At 55.8% G+C, this 13483-nt stretch overlaps 1 pseudogene; it reads right to left on the bottom strand.

The window, feature by feature from the left end:
- Positions 1-1183: 1183 nt before the first annotated feature.
- On the bottom strand, positions 1184-5606 carry LOC133339974 (protein Wnt-7b-like; annotated as a pseudogene).
- Positions 5607-13483: the final 7877 nt, after the last annotated feature.

The following is a 13483-nucleotide window of genomic DNA, read 5'->3' as shown; positions in this document are numbered from 1 at the left end:
AATAACATCTTTCCAATGATTACTAAGTTTGTACCCATCATCACGGTTGAAATTATGTCTGTGTTTGTATATCTGAATGGCTTCGTGTACAAACCTTTGATGGTATCCAGAGGGTTTGCAGAGCACCTTAGTCTCGGAAAAAACAATATATGAGAGCCCATCTGTGAAGGATGTCATCCCTGACTTGCAATACCCTGGAGTCTATAAACTGAGTTGCAGCTGTGGTGATTGTTACATTGGGGAAACGAAACGTCATGTCTCTGATCGTGTCCGCGAGCACAAGCAAGATTTGAAACACGGCAAAATTGAGTCTTCCGCCTTTGCCGATCATTGCTACAACGCGGTGGGCTCTCATGATATTGTTTTTTCCGAGACTAAGGTGCTCTGCAAACCCTCTGGCTACCATCAAAGGTTTGTATACGAGGCCATCCAAATTTACAAACACAGACATAATTTCAACCGTGATGAGGGGTACACACTTAGTAATCATTGGAAATATGTTATTAATCATGCAAAAAATATTTAACCACACATTTTTGGACCATCTGCCGCCCTTCCATGCGCACCTTTCCCTGTAAAACACGAGATCATCGAGTCCACGCATTTCCCCCGTGTTCGACGAGGGAAATGCTCGCCGGGGGGGGGGGGGGGGGGGGACGCTGGGATTCACTGGGAGATGCTGCACTCGGTGCCGGCGACATACAGAACTTGTGGGTCCTCGTGGTCAGCAAATCTGAGTGGGAGAAGCGGCATGTGGTTGGAGGGGCAGAGGTGGTGGTGGGGGGGAGGGGCAGGGCAGGGTGAGCGATGTGGACGAGTCACCGACTCCTCCTCTCTCTCCCATCATGCTGAGATCTCGGTGGCTACTTTGTCCCAGGCTCGGGAGCCGATTGCAGATCTCACTCTTGCAGGGATCCGCCTGGCGCCCCCCCCCCACCCCGTCGGCAATCCCGCAGGGTGGCGGTGGGTGGGGTGGAGTGAGGGAGGGGAGTTGAGGGCAACTGCGAGGTGCGGAACGACAGCCGCGCCATCAGGCAGCGACATCCGCTGACAATTTTGTCCGGCCATGATTGTTGTTGCCAGGGGCGAGGCCCGTGGGGGCCATGGCCGACAGTCGACGGGGCGAGCGATCGAGCCGGCGGATTAGTCGGGGCCCCAGCTTCCCAGCAAGCCGCCGCCGCCGTCACTTGCACGTGTACTCCTCCGCCCCCTCGCTGCACGTGCTGCAGCGCACGTAGCAGCACCAGCGGAACTCGCACTTGCAATGCCACGAGCGCGTGTACCGGCGCGTGTCGTAGCCGCGGCCGCAGCACAGCAGCTCGCAGCCGTCGGCGTGCGGCGACGTGCGGTCGCACGGGCGGCCGCGTGCCCACGCTGCCCGTCAGCCGGTCCTCCTCGCAGTAGCTAGGCGAGCTCTCGGTGAACACGAGCTCCGTGTGGAGCGGCTTGCGGTGGCCGCGCGAGCGCCTCGCCTGGAGGAAGGCGGGGTAGCGGTGGCGGTAGCGGCCGGCGTGCACCGGCTCCACGTGGACCGCCTCGTCGTACTTGCGCTTGAGCGCGGAGCCCACCTCGCGGAACTGGGGCAGCGTGGCCCAGCACGTCCTGGTGGTGCACGAGCCCAACACTCCGTGGCACTTGCACACCGGCTTCATCTTCTCCTCCAGCACCTGGCGGCACGTGGGGGGGAGAGAGAGACGAGAGGGCAGGAGAGCATCGGGGAGGTAGGTGGGGACAAGTGGGGGGGGGGGGGGGGAGACAGAAAGACAGAGAGAGACAGAGAGAGACAGAGAGAGACACAGAGAGACAGAGACAGACTTTGACTTTAATAATTTTATTACACCAGCGGCAATTGTGCTGGAGTTTTCCAATATATGAGCCTTTATGGCAACACACAAACATGTAATAAAAGACTCCGTCAGCCACTGCTGGTCTCCGCTTGTCTTCTATTTAGGTTCTTCTCCGCACCCCGCTGGTCTCCTCCACGGACCAGCGTCGTCTCCTCTCGCGTGCCACGCACGCTCCTCCGTTAGCTCCTCTACTCCCGCACTCCGCACCCCGCTGGCCGACGGCGTGCTGAGGACCTTCGGCCACGTGGCCGATGGCGCGGATCTCTCTCTCACCACCCAGCGTGGCTCAGACTCTCAACTTCCACGACTGCCCCGATCTCTTCCGGGCTCCCACTAATATACATTCCCCCTCATGTGATCCTGACTCCTCTCCTTCCGGATCGTCAGATCCGGCCTTCCCATAATGCCCCGCTGGCTCCGCCCCCATTCACCTCGCCTCCCATTGGAGCCGAGGTGAACGGTGGCCCCTCCCACACGCCCCGCAGACCAGGCTCCGCCCCCCAATACCCCGGGCCGCGTGATTGGACCAGAGCCCAGCAACAACCCCATTTACACTATGAGACACCTCCTTTACCAGTGGCAAAATATAGTGATAGGTTTTTACCCTTTCAACTGGTACAAAAACTGACATCATGTTTGCAAGAACCACAAGAACCACAACACAAGCAGTCAAAATGCAAACAAAAAGAAACAACTCTGATGATGATAATGATATGCACTGTCCTTGAAGTTAATTGGTCCGCACTCGAGACAGCTTTCCTTAGCTAAAAATAAGCATTGTGCCGGAAAAATGACGAGGAGAAGAGGTAGGATAATGGGGGGTGGGAAGGGGGGGGGGGAGAGAGTGGGGAGGGGTGGGGTGATTTTGTTTTCAGCGCCTGCGTTGGATTGGATCTGGAGGAGTGCTTGGTGTGGGGAAATCGCTGGCACCTTGCGCCCGGCGGCGTTGTTGTGCAGGTTCATGAGCGTGCGCGCGCTCCGCTGGACCTCGCGCGCGTCCACGAAGAGGCGCGAGAACTCGAGGCTGTGGCTGAGGTCGGCCGAGCAGCCGCCCTGTGCATCGTAGAAGCCGCCCTGCTTGGCGCCGTCGCAGCCGCACCAGCTCCGGTCGCCCCGGCCGCACGCCGCCGTGATGGCGTACGCCACGGCCGCCGCCATCACGGCGTGCGCGAAGGCCGCTTCTCGGCTACCTGCTCGTGTCGGGGAGCCCACGCACAGGGGGGGGGGGGGGGCGGTGTGAGCAGCAGGGTGGTGGAGCAGGGACGCGTGGGAGGTGGGGGGGGAGACGCGGGGTCGCGGTGATGGGGGTGGGGAAACAATTGATCGGCTGGATAAGGCAACTGCTGTATCATAAGCTCACGGGCAGCCTGCTGATACATGGAGTCCTCTCTGAGGAGATACCAACTGGGTCAGGTGTGCGACAGGGGTGTCTCCCTATGTCACCGGTGTCATTCATGTTGTGAATGGAGCCCTTTGCCCAGGCGGTCAGGGGAAATCAGCGGATTAAAGGGGTGTAGGGAGCCAGCAAAAATAGCCATGTGTATGGACGATGTCGTCATTTTCCTGTGGAGATGTCTCCTCGGTATACGAGGCCCTAGGACTCGCGGATAGATTATTTTTGGCCTCGGGATCTAACGTAAATGTGAGGAAGAGTGAGATGCTGATCTTCAGTGACCCCAGGCTATTCGAGGGCCGTCCACCGGTATAACGGTGCTGGGAGAGGGGATCAAGATCCTAGGGTCAGCTTCTGTTGGCAGGACTCGGCGACGAAGCATTGGATGGGAAGGGAGAGGGCGGTGAGGGGCGGGCCGGCCGGCCGGGCGGACAGGCGCCTTCCAATGGAAGGTAGAATGTTAGTCCCGAGGGTGGAAATCCTCCCGGCACTTATCTACCGGGCCTACGTGATCTCGCCGGGCGCACAAATGGCGAAAAGACTGCAGCGAATGTTCTTCAGGTTCATCTGGGGGGGGGGGGGGGGGGCGCGATGGGCCGAGTGGAACGGGAAACGATGTATAATAATAAAATCGTCGAGAACGGTGGGAGGGGCGCCCCGAATATCACGTGCACCCTCGCCACGATCCTGGTCTGCGACACGCTGCAGCCTGTATTTCTCCAATGGACTCCAGGTGGAAGCCTCGTTACGTACGGCACAGGCAGGCGTGGCTCCTGCGGTGGCCAGGGACGGCTTCGTTGCCGCGCGGCACCCCCGCGGCTTGGCCTCAGGGGTGGTCGTGCACCGCGGCAAGCGAACACGTCGTGAGGCGTGAGCCGGCCCAGACACGCGCGTCGTGGATTCCCAGGGACGTCCTGGCGGAGACGTCTAAGCAGGAGGCTGGTACAGAGGTGCCAGGTGCACGGGGTGCCGTGCACCGACTACTTTAGAAAAACGTAACATCGCCAGCCCTGACGAAAAGGCAATGGGATTTATCCTGGCTGGCGGCCTGGGACAGGCCGGAATAAAGACGGTTCATGTGTTCCCGAAGATTGGCCCGCACCCTCAGTGCCCATTTGCTCGGGAGGTGTGGGAGTTATGTCAGCCTCTGCTGCCTCATTTTTGTCCAGTAAAGGCCACATTGCCTAATATAATTTGGGGGATGTTCAGACAGAGGGCGGGGGAGGTCTGGGCTCAGGCGTGGGCCGTCGTAAGCGCCGTGAAGGAGGCGGCCCTGTGGGCGGCGCGCGGGAGAGTGATTAAGGGCACCTGCATGTCGGCCGTTGGAAAGGGTGGTGTAGGTGGAGACAGAGATGGTGGGCAGTGACGCTGCAAATGAGAAATGGCGGTGGCCTCCACCCCCGTGTGGCACAGAGTTTGAGGACGGCCTCCGCTGCGAGGGTAGGCGGATTCATGTTTCTTCCCTGGCGACGGTAAACTTGTTCGCTCAAAGGTTGTGTGCAGGATGTGTTTCTCGTGTTTCATACTCGGTGCACCTGCTGTCAGGGAGAGTGGTGCAGGCACTGGTTGTTACAACAGGATCACCGGCTCGGGTTGTGGTCATGATTTCTCCTGTTCTTTTTCCTGTTCTAGGCAGAGGACTGCCCATGATTGAGAAATGAAAAAACTTTTAAATAAATAAGAAACGTGGCGCGTTGCGAGTTCTAGAATTCAGAGAGAGACGCACAGGGTGACCGCACACCGCGGGTCCGCCCCTCTGCCGAACTGACGCCGAGTCGGGGCGCTCACCGCCTGGGAGCTCCTGGCCGAACACCGTCTCCTCCCCCAGCGCCGAGCAATTCCAGCGGCTGAATCGGAACTGGTGCCGGCACTCGCCGATTCCCAGGCGCGCACCCTCGCCGACCGCGACCATCGCGTCCGGGTGGCTCCGGCACAGCGCCCGCTGCTGTGGCGTCAGTCCCGGAATCTTGCCGCAGATCGTGTCCGCGGACAGCGCCCTGCAGCCATCGGGCAGGCAGACGGACGCACGGACGGGCGCGTGGACGGAGAGCCGCCCGGCGGCACCGTGACCAGCGCGAGCGAACGCAGCAGCAGCAGCAGCGTGCAGACTTCTCCCTCGACGATCTTCACAGCGACCCGACATCGCCATCGCAGCCCCCCCCCCCCGTCACAACGCCGCGCGACGAGCCCGGCTTCTCGACGAGCCCGGCTTCTCTCTCTTACCCCACTCGCGCGTAGAAGAAGGCCGCCGTGAGAGCAGCAGCAATGCGCAGGAGGAGGAGGGGGCGGTGCGGCGGTGCCCAGCGGTGGACGCGCGCGCCGCATGGCGCCGTCTGCCGCGTGGCCGAGGCGCTGGCGCGCGCCATCTCGCGGAGTGTCACAGTGCCGCTGTGACGAGTCGAGCCAGACCACCTCGTCACACGCAGCAGCAGCTACACACACAGTGACACTCAGCTACACACAGTGACACTCAGCTACACACACACACCTACACACAGTGACACTCAGCTACACACACACACCTACACACAGTGACACTCGGCTACACACAGTGACACTCAGCTATACACAGTGACACTCAGCTACACACACACAGCTACACACAGTGACACTCAGCTACACACAGTGACACTCAGCTACACACAGTGACACTCAGCTACACACACACAGCTACACACAGTGACACTCGGCTACACACAGTGACACTCAGCTATACACAGTGACACTCAGCTATACACAGTGACACTCAGCTACACACACACAGCTACACACAGTGACACTCAGCTACACACACACAGCTACACACAGTGGCACTCGGCTACACACAGTGACACTCAGCTACACACACACAGCTACACACAGTGACACTCAGCTACACACAGTGACACTCAGCTACACACACACAGCTACACACAGTGACACTCAGCTACACACACAGTGACACTCAGCTACACACACAGTGACACTCACCTACACACACATAGCTACACACAGTGACACTCAGCTACACACACAGTGACACTCAGCTACACACACACAGTGACACTCAGCTACACACAGTGACACTCAGCTACACACAGTGACACTCAGCTACACACAGTGACACTCAGCTACACACAGTGACACTCAGCTACACACACACAGTGATATTCAGCTACACACACACAGCTACACACACAGTGACACTCAGCTACACACACAGTGACACTCAGCTACACACACAGTGACACTCAGCTACACACACAGACACTCACCACACACAGTGACACACACCTACACACACAGACACTCACCACACACACAGTGACACACACCTACACACACACACTCACCACACACACAGTGACACACACCTACACACACACAGACACTCACCACACACACAGTGACACACACCTATACACACAGACACTCACCACACACACAGTGACACACACCTACACACACAGAGACACTCACCACATACACAGTGACACACACCTACACACACACAGACACTCACCTACACACACAGTGACACACACCTACACACACACAGACACTCACCACACACACAGTGGCACACACCTACACACACACAGACACTCACCTACACACACAGTGACACACACCTACACACACACAGACACTGACCTACACACACAGTGACACACACCTACACACACACAGACACTCACCACACACACAGTGGCACACACCTACACACACACAGACACTCACCTACACACACAGTGACACACACCTACACACACACAGACACTGACCTACACACACAGTGACACACACCTACACACACAGACACTCACCTACACACACAGTGACACACACCTACACACAGACACTCACCTACACACACACAGACACTCACCTACACACACACAGACACTCACCTACACACACAGAGACACACACCTACACACACACACTCACCTACACACACACAGACACTCACCTACACACACACAGACACTCACCTACACACACAGACACTCACCTACACACACACAGACACTCACCTACACACACACAGACACTCACCTACACACACAGACACTCACCTACACACACACGGCTGCAGCAGTTGTGTGAACACCGCGTGGTTGGGAGGCAACCAATGATGACCACGCGCGACTTGGCCGTGGTGAAATCCTCTATGAAAAGTAGTTAAGGGGCCGTCCATAAATGACGTCACGCCAGGTGCGTGACGTCATTTTAATGACGGCCCCTAATCGATGCACACAAACACATTCAGAATAATTGATTCTCGATGGGCTTTAATTGATGAAGCAAGCAGGTGTAATCAATTCCGTCGTGTGTTCTAATTGCCCAAATCGCGCTGTGAGATGCACGTGCACGTGGCACCTTGACCAAGTCATTAAGGAAATGTGAGCCACATCTCACGCCCCTCCGCCCCCAGAGCCACGACACCATTCACCACCCTCGCCGGTGGGATACACGTCGTCACCTCATCGTCGTGTTGTCGATGACAGTCACTTCACACACATCGTCGTGCGGATCCACCTCGTCACGGGAGAGCCGGGACTTTCCAAATAAAAACGAAGCAATTGGCAACATTGTTACTGGTAGGAACCTCCTGGTTACACCAGCCCACAGGGGATTATTGTGTCCGTCCGTCCGTCCGTCGTGCAGGGAGGGGCTGGGTGGGGAGGGGTGGGGCTGGGTGGAGAGGGGAGGGTGGGGAGGGGCTGGGTGGGGAGGGTGGGGCTGGGTGGGGGGTGAGAGGGGTGGGGCTGGGTGGGGGGTGGGAGGGGTGGGGCTGGGTGGGGAGGGAGGGGCTGGGTGGGGAGGGTGGGGCTGGGTGGGGAGAGGCTGGGTGGGGAGGGGCTGGTCACCCCGTGGTGCCCTTATAAAACTCAACGTTTCACCTACTCACGCCGGCTTGTGCCCGCCCTCACAGTCGGGCATATTTGCGGAATACACCACGCCGCCGTTGACCCTGCAGGCCATTGACCGAGCAACCCAACGTTCCTGCCAGCTCCCTCCGCAGGAATGTGTTTCTGTTCATTTCCCATCACAACAACGGCAACAAGGAAATAACCTAAGAGTTAAATATTACCGCGTGATGGAATAAATTATCCTTCACTTGTTGCACTAAGTGGAGAGGAATTTACTGTTGCGTTGCACAATTCGTTGAACAAATTGTGATAGCCTTGTGACCTTTACCACTGACACATCGCCCCAAACAAGACGTACATTTTTATCTTGATCAAGGGTTATTAAAGGCCCGAACATTACAACTCTGTGTGCGTTTTTTTTGTTAGATTCATTTGGCAAGGGAAACTAGTTGGCTTTCCCTCTGCTCCACTCGCTTGCCACTTTGTCCTGCCACACCCACCCAGTGTGTCACCGCGCTAGTCTGCCATCACGAACCAGAGGAGATGAATGGTGAACATTTAACAGAGAAATGGAACATTTATGCTGGTCTTTGGAAACAGTTTTAAACAATCCAGGACGGTTTGCTTTCGTGGAAACATTCCAACCGAGATTGTATTTGTTTGGGATGTCCCAGCGGCAGTCGAGGTTTTTGGCAATGATCTGCAGGGATGGTGCGTTTCCGTTCCTAGCCGCGAGGTCATATCCTCGTTACTGCGCCGTCCGTGAGCGTTGGTTCACGTTCCGAGCAGTGAGGAAGTCCGCTTATCTTGCTTAAGTTGTTGAGTTGCGTCGGCAATAAACCCAAAGGGCAACCTTACCTGGTAAATACAGTAAACCATCTAGTCAACCACTGTAGTCTTCGTTCCTGCAATGAAGGAATAACAAAGCTACACCAACTCTCTCCCGGAGCCCTCTTCTGGCGAGCCGACCTCGACGTTTTCATGCATCTCGTGAACATATTGCCAGAATTGGAGTAAATTGTGATATGGTGCCACCTAGTGGCGATACAGCTCAGGGGAGTCTTTTATGTAAACAGGCGGCAAAGCCGAGTGAGAGATTCATGTTCATCATTATCAACCAAAATTAAATCCTATGCTGGATGGAGGCCTCTCCAAGCTGTCATCATCACATTTTCTTGCAATGCAACAATCCACGGAGCACCTGCATACGAGCTGATTTCAGAGCTCTCCACCTTAGATCTTTAAAGGTGCATTTGAAATAGTTTTTATACTCCTACTGATGCTCCTGCTGTTGTGGAGCGACTCATGCAGCCAGCTTTGGCTACAGGGTTTGGTGGAACGTGCTTTGTGTCGTTTATTGTGACATTTCGGTCACAGTTCCTATGATCACTGTTACATTGCTTATGGCTTCATTTTGGTGATTTCAAAAGTTTTTGGTTTGGCCATGTTTGTTTGTTGTAGTACAGTTAGAATGATGGCTTTAATCTAAGTTGTCTTGTGGTTGTTGTTGTTTGACTGGCATCCCACTGGGATTTTTGCACAGCGTTGGTGTACAGTGCTTTTTTCTGGAAGACTTTGCAGTTTTTCCCTGGATTTTTTAATCCTTTATAATAAGTTCACTTGCTTGCGTGCTTGCTTGCTTATGACCGTGCAAATCTTTCGGTCGTTTTTTAACCCACTTCCCGTGATCCAATCGAGCTGACATTTTGCACACAGACTCGTTGTGCGTGACAATTAATTTGTAAAAAATTTTTTCAAAAATTTTACACTGTTTAGGGGAAAAAAATTCAATATTTAATACCAATTGCTTAATGGTGGCAATCATCTGACCCATAGGTGGCAGCCATCTCAAGCCAGAGGAAGAGAGGACTCTAGCCGCCCGTTTCATGATGACGCAAATGTTGACTAACCACATGGCATGAAATCCCTGCCCCCACGCTGTACACTGGAGACTATTTATAGAGCAGTTAAATTGAAGCCGCCAGGTTCTTGAAAGTGGTAAAACGGGTCAACGCTAGTGCCCTCGGGAATATACGGGGCATGTCAAGAGGGGATCTTTCATTTTTAAATCCTTTATATTAACTTCACTTGCTTGCTTACTCAAGAAAAACAGAATTGAATAATAAAATGAAACCGATGTGTGTGGTGTGTAGTGTAAGCAATGTGGGATATCGATATACACTGACATGAACAAGATCAGCAGACAAGACGTCTTTCATACTCTTTGGTTCTTTCAGTAAAGTCACGTAGGTAGAAAAAAAAATAATAAATCAAGACGTTTCGATCGCAACACGAGCAGTCGTCCTCAGGCGAAAACATCCAGACATTGTCGCGGCAGAAGTCACGTGAGCTACAGCTGAGCATTGTTGTAATGCGGTGGGCTCACGCGAAATTGATTTCTGTAAGACGAAGGTGCTTTGAAAACCCACTGGCGACGCTCTTTAGTGTCAGTCTCGTGTCCTTGACTCACCACACGGGGACGTCTGGTTGAGGCAACGCGTTTATTGTAACAACTCTGTCGAACTCGGCTCCTCTAGCCACGACTCTAACACGCAGGAGTACGGCCCCTTCCACCCGACAGCCCACGGGAGTGACAGCCCCTTCTACCGCAGCAGCAGCAGCAGCCTGCACACTCCGGGCTCTGCTACCCACGGGTCCCTGAGCCCGGCGGCGTTCAGGGAAGACTGGACGAGCCGTCCCAGCCAGGGTACAGGAGCTCACCTCGGGTCCGCTACAACGCGGCTCTGGCTAGAGCCTCGTTGAGGGTCCCCGGGTGCCGCTCCAGTCTTCACGTCTTGGGATGTCCTCAGGCTTGAGCTGGTGAACACCGCCTGGCCCGTCCAGAGGGCCGGACTTTTATCCCCACGTCGGGGTCGCCCCTCCCCTCCTGACCCCCCCCCCCTCCCAGAACCTTCTGGAAGGTCTTATCTTAAGGGGCCTTAGGGACGGGTGGGGGGCCGGGGGTTTAACCTTTGGTCGACCCCTAGGCACCTCGCTCTCTCTCTCGGCTGCCCCCTGTTGAACCGTGCACGTGGTGGCAGGTCAGCTGACAGCGCCTTGTTATGGCGCTTACGCACAACTTCGTGACGAACGCTGCACGTTCTGTCGTTTTCATGCAGGGGGCGCTGCAAACCTACGCGTCCCCTGCATGAACGACAGAGGCACAGGGACAGACGTTCGATCGCGTTGGAATTGATCTGCAGACGGCGGTCTTCTGGCACGGCCAGCAGCTCTGTGTCGCCTCATCTCAACCCCACGATCCCAACCAGGTGAAAGTCCGCATCGAACAGAACCCCGGCAAGGCCATCTACTTCACGACGAGAGAAAATTCACACGAAATGTCGTTTTCAATGAAGTCTTCCAGATGTAAAATAACAAGCTTTTAATGAAGAAATAGAATTATCAAATTCAAAACATAACACAATTCAAAGTTGTTTCATTTTAAAACTTCAAAACGGAGCATCGGGAGCTTGCGTGGATGTGTGGGGGCCGTTGGCCCCCGGGGTCCCTCCCGCCTGCATCCCCTATTCCGTTTACGTTACCCCACCTCCCTATTACCCGCTACGGTTTCGCCGGCATTCGAACGCGACGCCCCTACTATTACAGCCTCGCGCCGCGCTCCCACGCTGCGAGCATACGTGCGCACATCATCATCAATCAAACGCCGTGCTCGCAGTATAGCCCTGTGCGGCACGTTACCAATGCGCATCCGTATCCGACACGTAACGAACGTATGCGCACTCCCACACACAGCTCTGCGCGGCACTCACTCAACACTGACCGCTCGCGTTAGGATCGCGCACCTGTATTATACACGTCGTGAACGTGCGCGCACACACATACAGCTCCACACGCGATACCCACTCTTGCGCCGCTCTGCGCAGCGCTCGCCGCCTGCTGGCCGCTTACGTTATGATCGCGCACCTGGGGTACGCCGATTACGCACGCCGAGAGCTTACGCATACACCGTACCACACGCGTTCACACTTATAACACGAGATCACACGAGGCCACGATCAGCTATTAATGATTTATTATCCGCTACCTGGAACTAAATCAGTGAGTCGACGAGGCTGGCCTACGCTGATACCTCTATACCTATTCCCGATTTATCTGCTATGATTCTAATTCACCTTCTTACTCACTGTTAAGTGTCCACGGCGGTCCGCTGATCCTTGTGCTAACCGCGTGCCTCGGTGCGTCACACGGACGTCCGGGTCGCTGGCTGGAGCTGCGTCTGGTCGCCTGGCGCTGGAGTAAGAGAGCGATTTCCCCTCTGCGCCCCTCTATTTATCCTCCCTACCTCAAAGGGGATGCTGCGCTGAACAATGGGCTCGTGCACCTCGAGCCCGCGCACGGCGGTTCCGGGCGCTTTTGATCTGCTAATCAGTGAGCTGCGTTGGCGGCGTACATCCTAATTACTCCCTTACCCTTCCTAACAATGGGGCCTGCGCGCTCAAGCGTAATTATCCCAACCCTCCATGACTATGCGCAACAGCTCCTGCGGTCCCGCTATTCATGCTGTCCCGTCCCTCCCCTGCTTGCCCCGTCGACCCGTGGGGGTGTGTGTGGGGGGAAATGCGCCTCAACCGCGGTGGCCAAATGCCCCATGCCGCGACCATACCATATTAAGGCTGGTCGCAGCGCCGCGGTGCCACGTAGCACGGGGGAGGTCATCCAATTCCCTGATCGCCGGAAACCGTGAGAGTTAACCCCGATAAGGGTTTCTCGGATAAAAACCGGTCGGCCAGGTACCTCCCCTTCCAGCTCTATGGGTGGGGGAAAATGCGTGCGGGTGTGTTCATGTGAGGTGAGGTGAGGGGGACGCGGGGTTGGCTCCGTTGCTTGGTGGTGGCGAGGTCGGGGATTTGGGCGCCTGCCGAACGGCTTCGTGGCGGCGGCATCACAGTTGTGTGAGTTGGTAGGTGAGTGGGTGGGTGAGTGAGTGAGTGGGTTTGCTGAGGTGGGTGGGTGGGTGAGTGAGTGAGTGAGTGGGTGAGTGAGTGGGTGAGTGAGTGAGTGAGTGGGTGGGTGGGTGGTTGTGTGAGTGTGTGAGTGGTCGGGTGAGTGGTTGGGTGAGTGAGTGAGAGTATGAGTGAGTGGGTGGGTCAATGGAGTGGGTGAGTGGTTGTGTGAGTTGGTAGGTGAGTGGGTGGGTGGGTGAGTGAGTGAGTGGGTTTGCTGAGGTGGGTGGGTGAGTGAGTGAGTGGGTAAATGGAGTGGGTGAGTGAGTGGGTGAGTGGTGTGTGAGTTGGTATGTGAGTGAGTGGGTGAGTGGTTGGGTGAGTGAGTGAGAGTATGAGTGAGTGGGTGGGTCAATGGAGTGGGTGAGTGGTTGTGTGAGTTGGTAGGTGAGTGGGTGGGTGAGTGAGTGAGTGGATTTGCTG

Source organism: Lethenteron reissneri, unplaced genomic scaffold, assembly GCF_015708825.2.
Source record: "Lethenteron reissneri isolate LAM-NWPU_2019-01 unplaced genomic scaffold, ASM1570882v1 scaffold_618, whole genome shotgun sequence".
Lineage (NCBI taxonomy): Eukaryota > Metazoa > Chordata > Hyperoartia > Petromyzontiformes > Petromyzontidae > Lethenteron > Lethenteron reissneri.
Note: the sequence above shows the minus strand (reverse complement) of the source record. Positions and strands in the feature narration are given on the sequence as shown.